The 12,832-nt window shown below is 41.6% G+C and overlaps 1 protein-coding gene across 1 annotated transcript in view; it reads right to left on the bottom strand.

The window, feature by feature from the left end:
• hpca (hippocalcin) overlaps positions 1 to 4,920 on the bottom strand; it is a 47,404-nt gene extending 42,484 nt beyond the window's left edge. Inside the window, exon 1 of the mRNA XM_079656130.1 lies at positions 4,505 to 4,920. The gene's annotated coding sequence lies outside the window, so the exon portion shown is untranslated. The remainder of the gene's footprint in view (positions 1 to 4,504) is intronic.
• Positions 4,921 to 12,832: the final 7,912 nt, after the last annotated feature.

Raw genomic sequence — 12,832 nt, 5'->3', positions numbered from 1 at the left:
GCCAGGAGACGCCCCTCCCTGCAGGATCAGGGCAGATTATAGGAAACATGGGAAACACAGACTTCATGTCAAACCATGCAGCCCACATCCGATAAAAACACAGAGAGAGGCCTTACCAAGCACATGGTATTATTTTTGGCTACGATAAATACGCAACTGTGTCCTCGCTGCATGACTTAAGTTCCCTTACTAGTCGTGAGGAATGAGACTCAGCCTGTGTTGTATAATGTCCTCTGTGTCTCTAGTCTGAGAAAGAAAAAAAACAACACGGACGTCATAGTGGTTTCATCAGGATTATTTTTAGGCTCAGGCTTGAGAAGTTGCGTGGCAAAGCAAGGAGGAAGAGGTGGACATTTAGGATGCAGAGAGGCTCTGATGCATTATGGGAATGAACGATCCAGTGTTTTTTACCCAAGCAAAGGGACTGAAAACCTTCTAAAGGGTATAGTGAATTCAGTGCATTTAGCAAAGGCCCTATGTCTGCTCCTAAAACATAGGTCTTCACAACAAAAATGGTAATTTGTTACCTTAAATTGTATGAGTTAAGAAAACCAAGTAAACCTGGTGAAGGTGAGGGAAAGATTGCGCCATAGTTAATGACCCTGAGATTTTAATTAGATCCCTACAATGAGCCATATATTCTGATCTGAATGCAAAAGTGTCCGCCAGATATTGAGCTGCTTCGGCTCCAATTTTGTATTTTTTGTATTTCTGTTTTCGTCCCTGCTTTTCTTACTGGTTCGAAACAGGCAGGGTTTTTAGTTTCTTTGTTTACCGTGGTGGCATGTGAGAAAAAAACAAGAATAGTAGGTCACACTGGGTGAGTAATCGTGAGTAACCTTATGATGTTTTGGTGTGGTTTTGTTTCTTTCCGTTAACCGTCAAATGGGAAATAAATATTTGTTGTGTGTGTTTCTCTTAGTATCCTAAGATACTGTTATGTTTGGTGGTGAAAAAAAAATCTATATTATTATGAAGGGCAGACCATCTATTTGTAATTATTTTGTTTTTTTTAGAAAGAGGCAGGTCACATAAGATTGTATTCTTCTCCCTGCTCCTTTTCGCTCAATGGTGTTTTGGTAGAGTCATGTTTTGTGGCGATTATTGTACATTTGGTTTTGCGTACCATGAGCGGGACAAATAAAAATGAAAGGAAATGAAATATACAAATAATGATTTTCTTTGTTTCTTTTTGTCTTAAGTATGTAAAATACGACAAATCTGGGTCTTACAATCAAATCAAAGTGTACTCTTAGTAGAAGAAGGGATACACATTACGGTATTTGGTGTCACAGTCACACTTGCAGTAGTATTACAGCGCCGTACAACTTCCACTGCATATTTTGCAAAGCTAAAAGAAGGTTGCATGTCAAAGAAATGTAAACTGTGCTTCAACCTGTGTCGAATACCTAAAAGCAGATAGTGATGGTGATACAGTTGAATGGGAAAGTGGTATTAGCTTATTGCTAAAAACAACATGCTAAAGGCAGAATGTAACATATGTCTCAGAAAGGACAAAAAGCAATTTCCTCCCCATTACTGATTTACCACCAGACCACACAGCCATTTTAAACTGTCCATCTCTTTGCTTTTCTCCAAATGATTATAGTCTATTTGTTCCCATAAACCCCGCAAGAGTTATCCACAGAGAACATTCTTCTGGCCTTCCACATCCACATCCATCACGCTGCCAGAAGATGTACAAACAGCAGGGGGAAGTTTATCGGACCACAGGCATGGAGGCACCGCCGAGGTCTCAGAGTGTTTCTATCCCATGATCCTCCACTGACCTGTGCTCACGTGGCAGGACTGAATCCTTAATTGAAAGTGACTTTGATGCCGTGCTTACGAATTCCATGCATACATGCGGTCAGGGGCATCTTGCAAAGAATTTCTAGCAGCGTTGCACGAGAGCAAGGTCATCTATATATGAGACACAACACTACTGCTGCTGTGAGAGCCTGCAGGAAGAGAAATACACTATAGATACATCAAATACCTCATTCACACCAACGCAACTCCGGTTCAAGCTCCGTGCTAGAGCTTTTCAGGTTCAGAACCGGTTCTTCGGTTTAGCTCCGGCTCTTTTCACACCACCCAGAGTCCGACTGGTGCTGCGTCATTGCGTCATCGTTTGCGTCATTACGTAACCGTTTGCGTGCCTGCTTCATAAAGCCAAACCGCGAGGAAACCCCTCACAGCTGACACCGTATTTTTGTTGTTGTTCAGGAGTTGATCCCCCCCCCCTGCTCCTGCCCCTGCCCCCGCCTCAACGTAAGCGTGACGTATGTGTTGCTTTTGCTTCTGGCCGGACAATGTTTTGGTGCTCGAAACGAACCAGATTCCGGAGCTAAGAGGCTGCTCCGCTGCGGTGTGAACAGGAAAACCCGGTGCTTTTCAAGCTCCAGCTCCGAACCGGCCCTGAAACACCGTTGGTGTGAATGAGGTAACAGATCCATTGAAGAGAGATGATGAAACCAACCTGCACCATTGAAACACACCTTGACTGCTTCATGCTCCGAGTGTAACACCTTGGGGTTAAAACCTCGTCTGATCTGTATATATATATATATATATCATGAGTGTGTGTGCAGGCGAGACAGCTGGGCCTCAGCACACGTATCTTCTTATGTAACAACTGGAAAAGTACTGCAGGCTAAACCAAACCTAAACATCAGCAGCAGGGATTTGGCCCGTCTCCCAATCTGGATAAATTGAGTTTAGCACGTTTCCTTAGCACACATATCCCGACACAAATCAATTTGTTCGGACCACTCCTCCACCGCATTCTCATTAACCCGGGGTCACACCCACCGCCGGACTCATTAAAGGACCTCTCATCACTCTCTTCTCCATTAGCCGCCCTAAATTACAACTACTGAGTAACCACAGTGCCTTTCGACCCTTCAACTGGCTCATTTGAACATTCCTCTGTAGATATATGCAGGTGATTTTCTTCATGTTTACTTTTAGCCAAGTCGGACAAGAATCATTTAAATCTGAAGGGATAATAGAGACAAATGTTTCAAATCGGTGTTGTAAAGCACGGCCTACATCCGTCATAAACAGACTTGCTATCTCAAGAAGCTGTCATATACGACACATATGTGTATTCAAGCTGGCATGCCCTGTGTCTCTGACTATTATTTTATTGATTTGGTCCCCAGCATTAAGATCAATCAGCTAGAGATTTCCAATATGGATACAATTGTAAATCACGGTTACTTGATATATGAGATGCAGAGGTTTTATAGCAGAGAGCTATAAGAGGCTCCATTATAACCGCACTGCTTGGTAAGTAAGGCTGCTTTCAACCTATTACCAGTCAGTGAGTTATTTACTGTATACTCTCCTGAGACTCACTTGAGACAATAACTATACTATGCAGAGGGTTGCTCGATTAATATTGTTATAATCTTCCTATTCTTACAGTAAATATCCAATTTAAATCTCTGTGAACTTACTAATCAACGGATAAATGTCCATTTCAACGGCCTGATTGGAGAATCGCTCTATAATGTTGATATAACTAATGTTTTTTTTCATTATCATTTGAGACGCTTATTATTGTTTGGTGTAAACAATGTGGAAATGGTGAATTGTTTAAGGTGAGGTCTTTAAATGTCTTGTTTTGCAGACCCTAAATATATTCACTTTGATAGGAAATCAATCCAGAAATGTCGATAGTATTCAGCATTTTGTGACATTTGAATTCCATCAATTGTTTTTCAGTACATCAATTTATTGACTAATATATCCACTTAAACACGCACAAATATATACATATATATATATATATATATATATATATATATATGTATATATATATATATATATATATATATAGACAATCGCATCTGTGGTTGCTATAGAAAATGTTGTTATTAACTGTGTCAGTCAGAGTAATTAATCACACACTCTCAACAGGAATATTACAGCCTAGGGCAATGATCAGTAAGGTAGAAATAAGGCAGGAAATAAGTGGATGAAATGCAATCTCTTTCTTTTTCCTGTCTGCCTGTTTCTGGAAGATAAATGCACCTCATAGCAGTAAGACAGAGGAGATGGAGGAGAGCTAGGAAATCAAGAGCCCCACCATGCGCACTATCCTTCCTCCACTCCTGTCCCAAGTAGAGATCATTCATAAAAAAAATGGCAGGCTAATATCACTCTCATCCTATTGGCTGAACAACTAGATGTTTTGTATCCTAACTGGAATAAAGCAAGATTGGATGCACACAAAACATCAGTCTTATAATTAATCCAACTAACTGCAGGGAGTATACGGGAATGTGTTCAGGTCACACGGTGCAATGCAACATTATTCATCGGGTTATTGTCCCCACACAGCCGGAAAAAACACCGTTTCTCCGGGTAAATAAAAGCGTCTCGCTTTTTCTGACACCGAATTCATCATATTTGCCAAAGCGTTGCAGAAAACATTAATAATGTACGCTCGGTAAACCTCTCCGACTCCTACATATACGAAGACGCTCGTTCTTACCCGATAATGCTGGGTCTCTGTTGGGGAGGACCGTGTCCCTGCTCCGGTGCAGCGGGGCCGGGGTGCAGGACAGCCGGGGAGAGATGCACGGATGCTCAGCTCGCTTCGTTCCTGATGTGTCGTGCTGCTGGATCTCCGTACAGCTGCTGCTTCTTCTTTACTGCACACACATCCACACACACACACACACACACACACACTCAGAGTGACTAAGTGGCCCTTGGCTACAGCAGCCGATCCCTGCAAACCATGTCACCGTGCAGGCGAGAGGCAGCAGTGACTGCGGTGCGGTGCGGGGCTTTGGTGCTTGGTGCCGGCGGGTTTTTTCTCCCTCCAGAGGCCGGGTTGGGACAGGATAGCTGCAGCGGAGGACAGTGTGTGTGTGTAAGTGGTGAGCGCCAGTGGAGTGGATTTAAACGGGGGGATGGTTCACTGGGATTACGTGGTAGGGTTTTAATTAGACAGCGCTGCGCCTATTGGCACCGAGGTTGCGCACAGCCCTCCTCCTACTTCCCTCCCCTCTCTGTTGTTCCTTCTCACCAAGAGATAGATGCGTGCGTGTGTCACATCGTGGAATAATGGTGCACCATGCTGTGTGTGTAATATTATAATTTACTGGGCAATATTTCTGTACTTAATGATGCATACTGTAGGTCAAAGGTGAGCACATAATATATCATGATTATAGTAATTTTCTGTATTGACTCAGTGGAGAATATAATGTCCTTATAGGCTTTTTGAATACATTATCTGTAGCATGCATTATATGTATAATATCTATTTATTATTGGAGTCGTGGTCATTGTCTTTTTTCCTTGACACACAACTGGAATATTACATAGTTTGGCTATCCAACATTATTTTTATTTTATGGGAAAGTTAGCCTAATATTATTATATTTTCATTTAACTGTTCAAATCTTATACATGTCTATAAGGTGCAAATTATTTTTGTTGTCCAGTGAGAATAAATAATACAAACAAAAACAGATTAAACCTCAATTGATGGAAAAATCGAACTCCAAAGCATTTACATGTATATGAAACGGAACACATTTGTGTGTGCATTGAAAAACACAAGTGTGGATCCGGAAATACAAGTGGGATTCGTTTTGCGGATCATGAAATACAAATGTGAATCCTTCTGTGTGCATGTGTGTATTATGAGACTGTTCTGAGCCCATATTCCATGGAATATAAGAAAAAGTGTTTCTGAAATAAATGATATACCCCACCTTTAAAGTAATGTTGTAAAAGTACAACAGTGGGCCTTACAGGGTTAATAGCGATAGAAATTTGGCATTTACGTTATGTTTAATTGATTTATTCAAGTGCAGTAAGTCTGCTTTTTGCTCCACATACTGTAGATCTGATTTTCTGTTTTTCTTGTGCTGCTATTCTTCTTCCATGGCATAATCTTCAGTGGACATATTTTTCACTAGGTGGGTTTATACTGCAAGGGAAAACATTGCGACTTCAAACCAAGCATAAAAACATGCTGTTTGCAATATTTGAACTTTTCTTTTAATAACATTTTGACTATTAGCACTCCATACTTCCGATGCCCGATTTACATGTGGATAAAATAGGTGAATGTAAATGCAGCTGTTACTCTATACTTTTGTCAGGCAACCTCTCATATAGAAGTTTATTATAGAACCAACAGACAGCATACGTCAGAAGCAGAGGGCTTATACCTGCAGACATCAGACAGCCAGTCAGTGGATATTGATGGGATAAGCAGCTTACCAGACCCTAAAAACACACACAAACACACTCACACTGCGGTTGGCCGTCCGAGCCAGACATCAGCCATTGACTTCGTCACACCTCACAGAACTTTATAGAGCTTGGGAAGGTTTTTTTTCTTCATTAGGTCTACAGGTAGATGACTCAGCCGGTGGTCTCACTGGACTGAGTCTGATTGCTCATTGAAGGGACAGCTGCCCTGCGTAACCAGCGCTGCCCGAACAGGGAAATCTAAAACGACACAACCCTAAAGGGAGCATGTGAGCTTTCGGCAGCAGAGACAATTTCCTCAGACAACGTGTGCCAGGATGGATTTTTAGAAGAGGAACGTGACGCAGAGAGGCTTCAAGGATGGTCAGCCTCTTAATCAGCCACGGCGGTATGTGATGATCATGTCTCAATGGCCTTCGGCTGTTTAGGCAACACGTACTCTGATGACGTCTGCAGTGAGTGCTCTCACTGCACTCACCTCCTTAGAAAGCTCCAGATGCATGCCAATTGGAACTACCATATCCCCAAAATCACAGTCAATGTTAACTTCAGAGAGGGCAGAGTGCTGACGGAAAAGGTAGAGGATTCACTTGACAGCTGGTATGACAAAATGCATGAGATATATTTTATGGAAATAATCACTTTCTCAATGAGGCTTCAGGAAAACACATTTGAGGAAACGTGGAAAAAGTGGAGAAATGATATATCCCCAAGACGACCGTCTCTTGTTTGACTGTGCTTCTACCGCCTGCATGTATATGTGTGTATGTATGTATGTATGTGGATGTAGGTATGTGTGTGTGCATATATAGGTGTATGTGTATACATGTATATATATATATATATGTATGTGCATGTGTGTGTGTGTATATATATATATATATATATTTATGTGTGTGTGCGTGTTTAAGTAGATACATGTGTACATGTGTAGATATTGGTCATTTCATCATTAACAACCTATGTAAACTTCCAAAAAAGGTAGAGGGAGAGATACATACTAAGGTAAAAGTTGAATGTGTCTGATGAAAAGGAATTATTCATAGATGGATTATTGCTAAGATCTCCTCCACTGAGAGCAGAGGGAATCACAGCGGGGTCGAACTAATTGAATGCAGAGTTAGAAGCAACCGGAAGATGGAATTACAATGTCTGTGCACAGCATGGGCTTCCTATCATGTGCAAAGGGGAGGTTAGTGCGTTCAAAGTCTCTGATGTATATTCATGGTTCACAGGGTGTCTGGTTCAAAAAGACTAAAGTATAAACGAAAGACAGCGACAGTCGTTTTATTTTCTTGGTGATCTTTTTTGTGTTTTAATCCACTGTGAAACCTTGAAACCTCGACATTGAGAGCCAAAGTGAAACCTAAATCATAATATCATTAAAGGGGCCCTATCCTGCAAATGTTCAGGTTCATATTTGTATTTAGTGTCTCTACTACTGGAACATGTCTCCATGTTTTAATGTTCAAAAAGCTCTTTATTGTTCTCATACTGCCTGTGCTGCAGCACCTCTTTTCACCCTCTGTCTGAAACCAGAGCCCAGTGTGCTCTGATTGGTTAGCTGGCCGGCTCTGTTGTGATTGGTTGACCGCTTAGAGATATCCCGCCCCTTAGTGTTGGACTGCTAGCCAATAGAATCTTAAAATCTAATATTAAAAAGTATGAAAAACCAAACTAAGGTGGGCTGCAGCCGGTAAATGGGGTGGCGGACTACTTTAAGTGAAACTAGGGTGCTACCATACACTCACTAGGTGCAGTCCCAGCAAACCACACAGACAACAAACAGTGAGGGTGACTTGCCACCCCTAATGACTGGCACTCAGCTCTACTAAAATCAAAAGGGAACCACTTAAACAAAAGTCAAACAAAAAGATCCCAGTTGGTTTAAATTACTATGAAAACACCCCCTTGAGCATGAGACAACGTGTGCCAGGATGGATTTTTAGATGAGGAACGTGACACGGAGAGGTTTCAAGGATGGTCAGCCTCTTAATCAGCCACGGTGGCATGTGATGATGTTTAATTGGCCTTCGGCTGTTTAGGCAACACGTACTCTGATGATGTCTGCAGTGAGTGCACCGCATTCACCTCCTTAGAAAGCTCCAGATGCATGCCAATTGGAACTACCATATCCCCAAAATCACAGTCACTGAAAAGCTAGAGGATTCACTTGACAGCTGGTATGACAAAATGCATGAGATTTATTTTATGGAAAGAATCACTTTCTCAATGAGGCTTCAGGAAAACACATTTGAGGAAACGTGGAAAAAGTGGAGACGACCATCTCTTGTTTGACTGTGCTTCTACCGCCTGAATGTATATGCATGTATGTATGTATGTATGTATGTATGTATGTATGTATGTATGTATGTATGTATGTATGTATGGATGTATGTATGGATGTATGTATAGGTGTATATGCGTATGTGTATATGCATATATAGGTGTATGTGTATGTATCTATGTATGTGCATGTGTGTGTATGTATACATATGTGTGCATGTTTAAGTAGATACATGTTAAAAGCTTCTACCTTCAAGCTTTATAATCTGTTCACTGGTATTTTACCTTTTAAGTTCATGCCCGCTACAATGAAAAAAATGACATTTTAACTATTGTACACTTTGACATGAGGAGGAGACGACTTGTCAGAGGAGATATTGTAAAAACATTTGTTGAAACTCATCACGTGAAGTGACAGTCCAATCCCTCCCATCTGTTCAGAAAACACAAGGCTACCAGGGCGTCTTGAGTCAGGTTTCTTTAATATGTCCCTTAGAAACAATGGCATTAAGCCTTGGTACCTTTCCAACTTCACCAAACTTTTTTTCCCATAAAAAAAAAACCTCCATTCAAACAACAGAGAAACAGCCCATGATTAGGCTGTGACTGATGCCCCTTTCACACCAAGGCTTTTCCCATTCTAGCTCCGTGCTAGAGCTTTTCTGGTTCCGAATCGGTTCTTCGGTTCAGCTCCCGCTCTGTTCACACCGCTCAGAGCCCGACTGGTGCTGTGTCATCGTTTGCGTCATGACGTAACCGTTTGCGTTCCTGCTTCATAAAGCCAAACCGCCACTCCGTCTGAGGTCTCGCTTTTGGTCCCGATAATCCTTCTTGACTTTTTTCAATTTGTTGGTCAAAAAACCAGCGTGCTCCCCTCCAGCTACCTCTGTACCAGACCAGATTCCCAGTAGGTAGCTGGTCTCTTCAGTGGACCACTGCTGCTTGTTACGTTTTAGGTTATCCATCGTTGTGTACAAACTGGATAAAACGCAGGCTTTTTGTTGTTAGAGGTTGATCCCGCCCCCGCCTCCGACGTAAGCGTGGCGTATGCGGTGCTTGCTTTCTAGGCCGACAACTTTTCGGTACTTGAAACTAACTGGATTCCGGAGCTTAGAGGCGGCTCCGCTGCGGTGTGAACAGGAAAAAACGGAACCGTGTTGGTGTGAAAGGGGCATAAGAGAAAGAGCGGTTATCTTTGAGTCAGAAGATGGTGGGTTCAATCCCAGCAGTTATTATGATGATTTATCCCAGTGTGTAGTGTGCTGCTTCTTAAATTTGTGCGTGATCTCAGTGCTATAGTGGAGAAGAGCTTAACAAATCCCGTCCCGTAAGTAAATCAAAGTTTAATTATTCAGCCCAATATCACAAATTGTACTTTTGTCTCAGGGGGCTTTACAGTTTATACAGAACAGGGGTGTCACACTCAAATACACATTGCCCCAATTAAAAAATAAAAAATGGGTGCTAGTCGAGGGCCGGACTGGTTCAATGTTTATTGCAAAATGTATTGAAAATAACTTATAGCACATATTAAACCTGGAACTAACAAAGCTTAAATTATTGCCTATAAAAACAACATTAAACATTAAATAATCAGTTGCATTCATTTCTTATGGCTCTATCTGCAGCTTTTCCAGAGTCATTTCTTATGATTACATTTCTCCACAGGCCAACAACAGCTTCAACAAAACTATTTCCCTCAAAGAGAAACCAAACATGCCCTGTTGTCGTGAGAGAGAAAGTGCAGAAGGAAACATCCATTAAACTCAGTGTGCTGCTCTGTGATGCTAGCTCAGATACTTGGCATCTCATCTTGGGTGCAAGGTCATCAATGTTTGGGCTCAGGCTCTGAGCTGAGGAGACCCTCAGGATGGAGTGAAGGTGTGCGTGCAATATACCGACGGGCCAGATCTAATAGTAATTAGAAATTATCCTGCGGGCCGAAATTAAATCCACCACGGGCCTGATTTGGCCCCCGGGCCTTAAGTTTGACACATGTGGTACAGAACATGAATACGGAGATTCCCAGTTATTTTAAAACATGTATTGAAGAGAGAAGAGTCACTGTGTACAACACAAAGCTTCCAAATAAAAGGGGGACTGGTCAGAGGAAGTGATATAAACTATTATAGCTACTCAAAGATATTGTTAAAGACACATGCACAACTTTCAAAGCAATTGAAAGTACAATTGTTATAAATGTTGTCGTATCCACAGAATATTTCTAGTGTTTATGTATTCCTGTATTAATTTCCACATGTATTTATTCTTGTATTTATTTATTCCTGTATTTATTTCCATATTTATTTATTTATTTCCTAATTAATGTGTTATTTTATTTATGTATTCCTGTATTTATTCATACATTTATTTATGCATTTATTTATTTATTTATACTTATGTAATGTTCCGTCCTCCATACACTAACCCCCTCTGAAGATTGTTTGTTGTATAACTTGCTGATGTTTGTACTGTTTAGTGCTGTGGTGCAGTAACGCATCGGACTACATAGACACATCACTTAGTTTGGTTTCATAACCTGATTATTTTTCCTGGTTTTAAATAAAAGTTTAGCAAAAAATTACACATCCAAATTGAAGCATTCTACAGACAGAAGAGAGACCACGAGTGACAAAAAGAAATGCAGAAGCGTGTTGAGAATCGAATATAGTAAGACTACAGGGTCACTGGTTCAATGTCCTGTCAATATGTATTTTTTTGGTTTATAAAACCTACAGCTTAATGTAGTAATGAAGTTAATACATGTATTCCTTGATGTTGTTTAGCCTTTCTGAGGCTATAACATGGTTAAGTTTACAAATATGATTAAGGAATAGAAATCCCACTTTGCAATGTTTCCCAGCCTCCTTGGGCTTTTCAATCACAATCATTCAACAGGAATATATAGCAATATTTACACAAATGTATTACATGAGAATAAGATTGTATGTTCATTTTTTGAGTCATTCTAAGGCTTTACTCATTGGGAACTCGGTACAAGAAAGATCTCACTGTTGAGATGTCATATCTGCTTGTTTTACACACGTTGACCAACGGGGGGTTTGTGTTGTTCAAATGAAGCCTCAGGAGATGAAGCCTTTTGTCTGGAACTTCATAAGGCTTCATCTCGCCATCACTAGTGAGCAGCAGAGATTGAGGAGAACAAATTCAAACCTATCTTTACCACCGACCATGACAGACAGAGCCCAAGGCCAATAGGTGTCATTTACCAGCAGCCCTAATGAGGGGACTGATTGGGGGAGGAGTCAGGCCTTGAGATGCATTCAAGAGCACTGCATTCTTTTTGAGAACATTACCCACTACACTAGTCTCCCAGATACTAAGGGAATATATTGTAGAAAGACTGCAATGGATGTAAAAGTTAGGTTGCGGTTCTGCAGGATTGTCCAGTACTGATGTTCTTCTCTGGACATAAGCTTGATCTGAAGCGTGACGCTTCGACGGAAGTGTCAGCCAATCAAATCATATGCCAGTACAAGCCCTAGCCAATCAAATCATATGCCAGTACAAGCTCTAGCCAATCAAATCGCGTGCTTGTGTGTCCGGGGCGGGAGATTCATGTGATTGGTTTTTGGTCTAATTTCAGACACGCCCACCGGCAAGCTTCAACGCACGCCGCCGTGTGGACGCTGCGTCAGTGTTGCTGTATATGCAGGAGAAAAGCCTCAGTGGGACGAGCCAAGGGGAAAGAAGTGAGAAAGATAGCCCAGCCTTGAAGTTGAGGCTTTGATAGATATGGTTTCAAAGCCCTATACTGTGTGTGTGTGTGTGTGTGTGTGTGTGTGTGTGTGTGTGTGTGTGTGTGTGTGTGTGTGTGTGTGTGTGTGTGTGTGTGTGTGTGTGTGTGTGTGTGAGAGTAATAATGCATTCACTCCTCAGCTCAGAGGGATGAGCTGCTTTGGAAGTTGCAATGCAGATTGTTTCCCTTGTTTATACTCCAGACCTTTTGACCTGAAGGTGCCTCTAGAGCAGAGAAACAAGCACTGTGTGTCCCTGTCCCGCTTTGTTCCTGGTGTTCTCTCTGCACACACCTTCATCCCTCTCCTTGTCTCACCTCTCTGTTGTTTCACCGATGGTGAGACAGGGATGAATATCTGACTCAGCTTTTACTTATTTCATTAGTTGTTCATAACTCTGTCTCTCTGTCCTGTGAATGAGGACACTGATGTGATTGAATTACCCCCTCCTCCTCCTCCTCCTCCTCCTCCTCTCATCCCCTCTCCTTTCCCTCTCCCTCTCCCTCTCTCTCCTATGTGTTTTGTGTACCGTTGGCACTTTCCCT

Source organism: Notothenia rossii, assembly GCF_949606895.1.
Source record: "Notothenia rossii genome assembly, chromosome: 10".
In the NCBI taxonomy this organism is placed as follows: Eukaryota; Metazoa; Chordata; class Actinopteri; order Perciformes; family Nototheniidae; genus Notothenia; species Notothenia rossii.
This window is presented reverse-complemented; position numbering and strand designations above follow the sequence as displayed.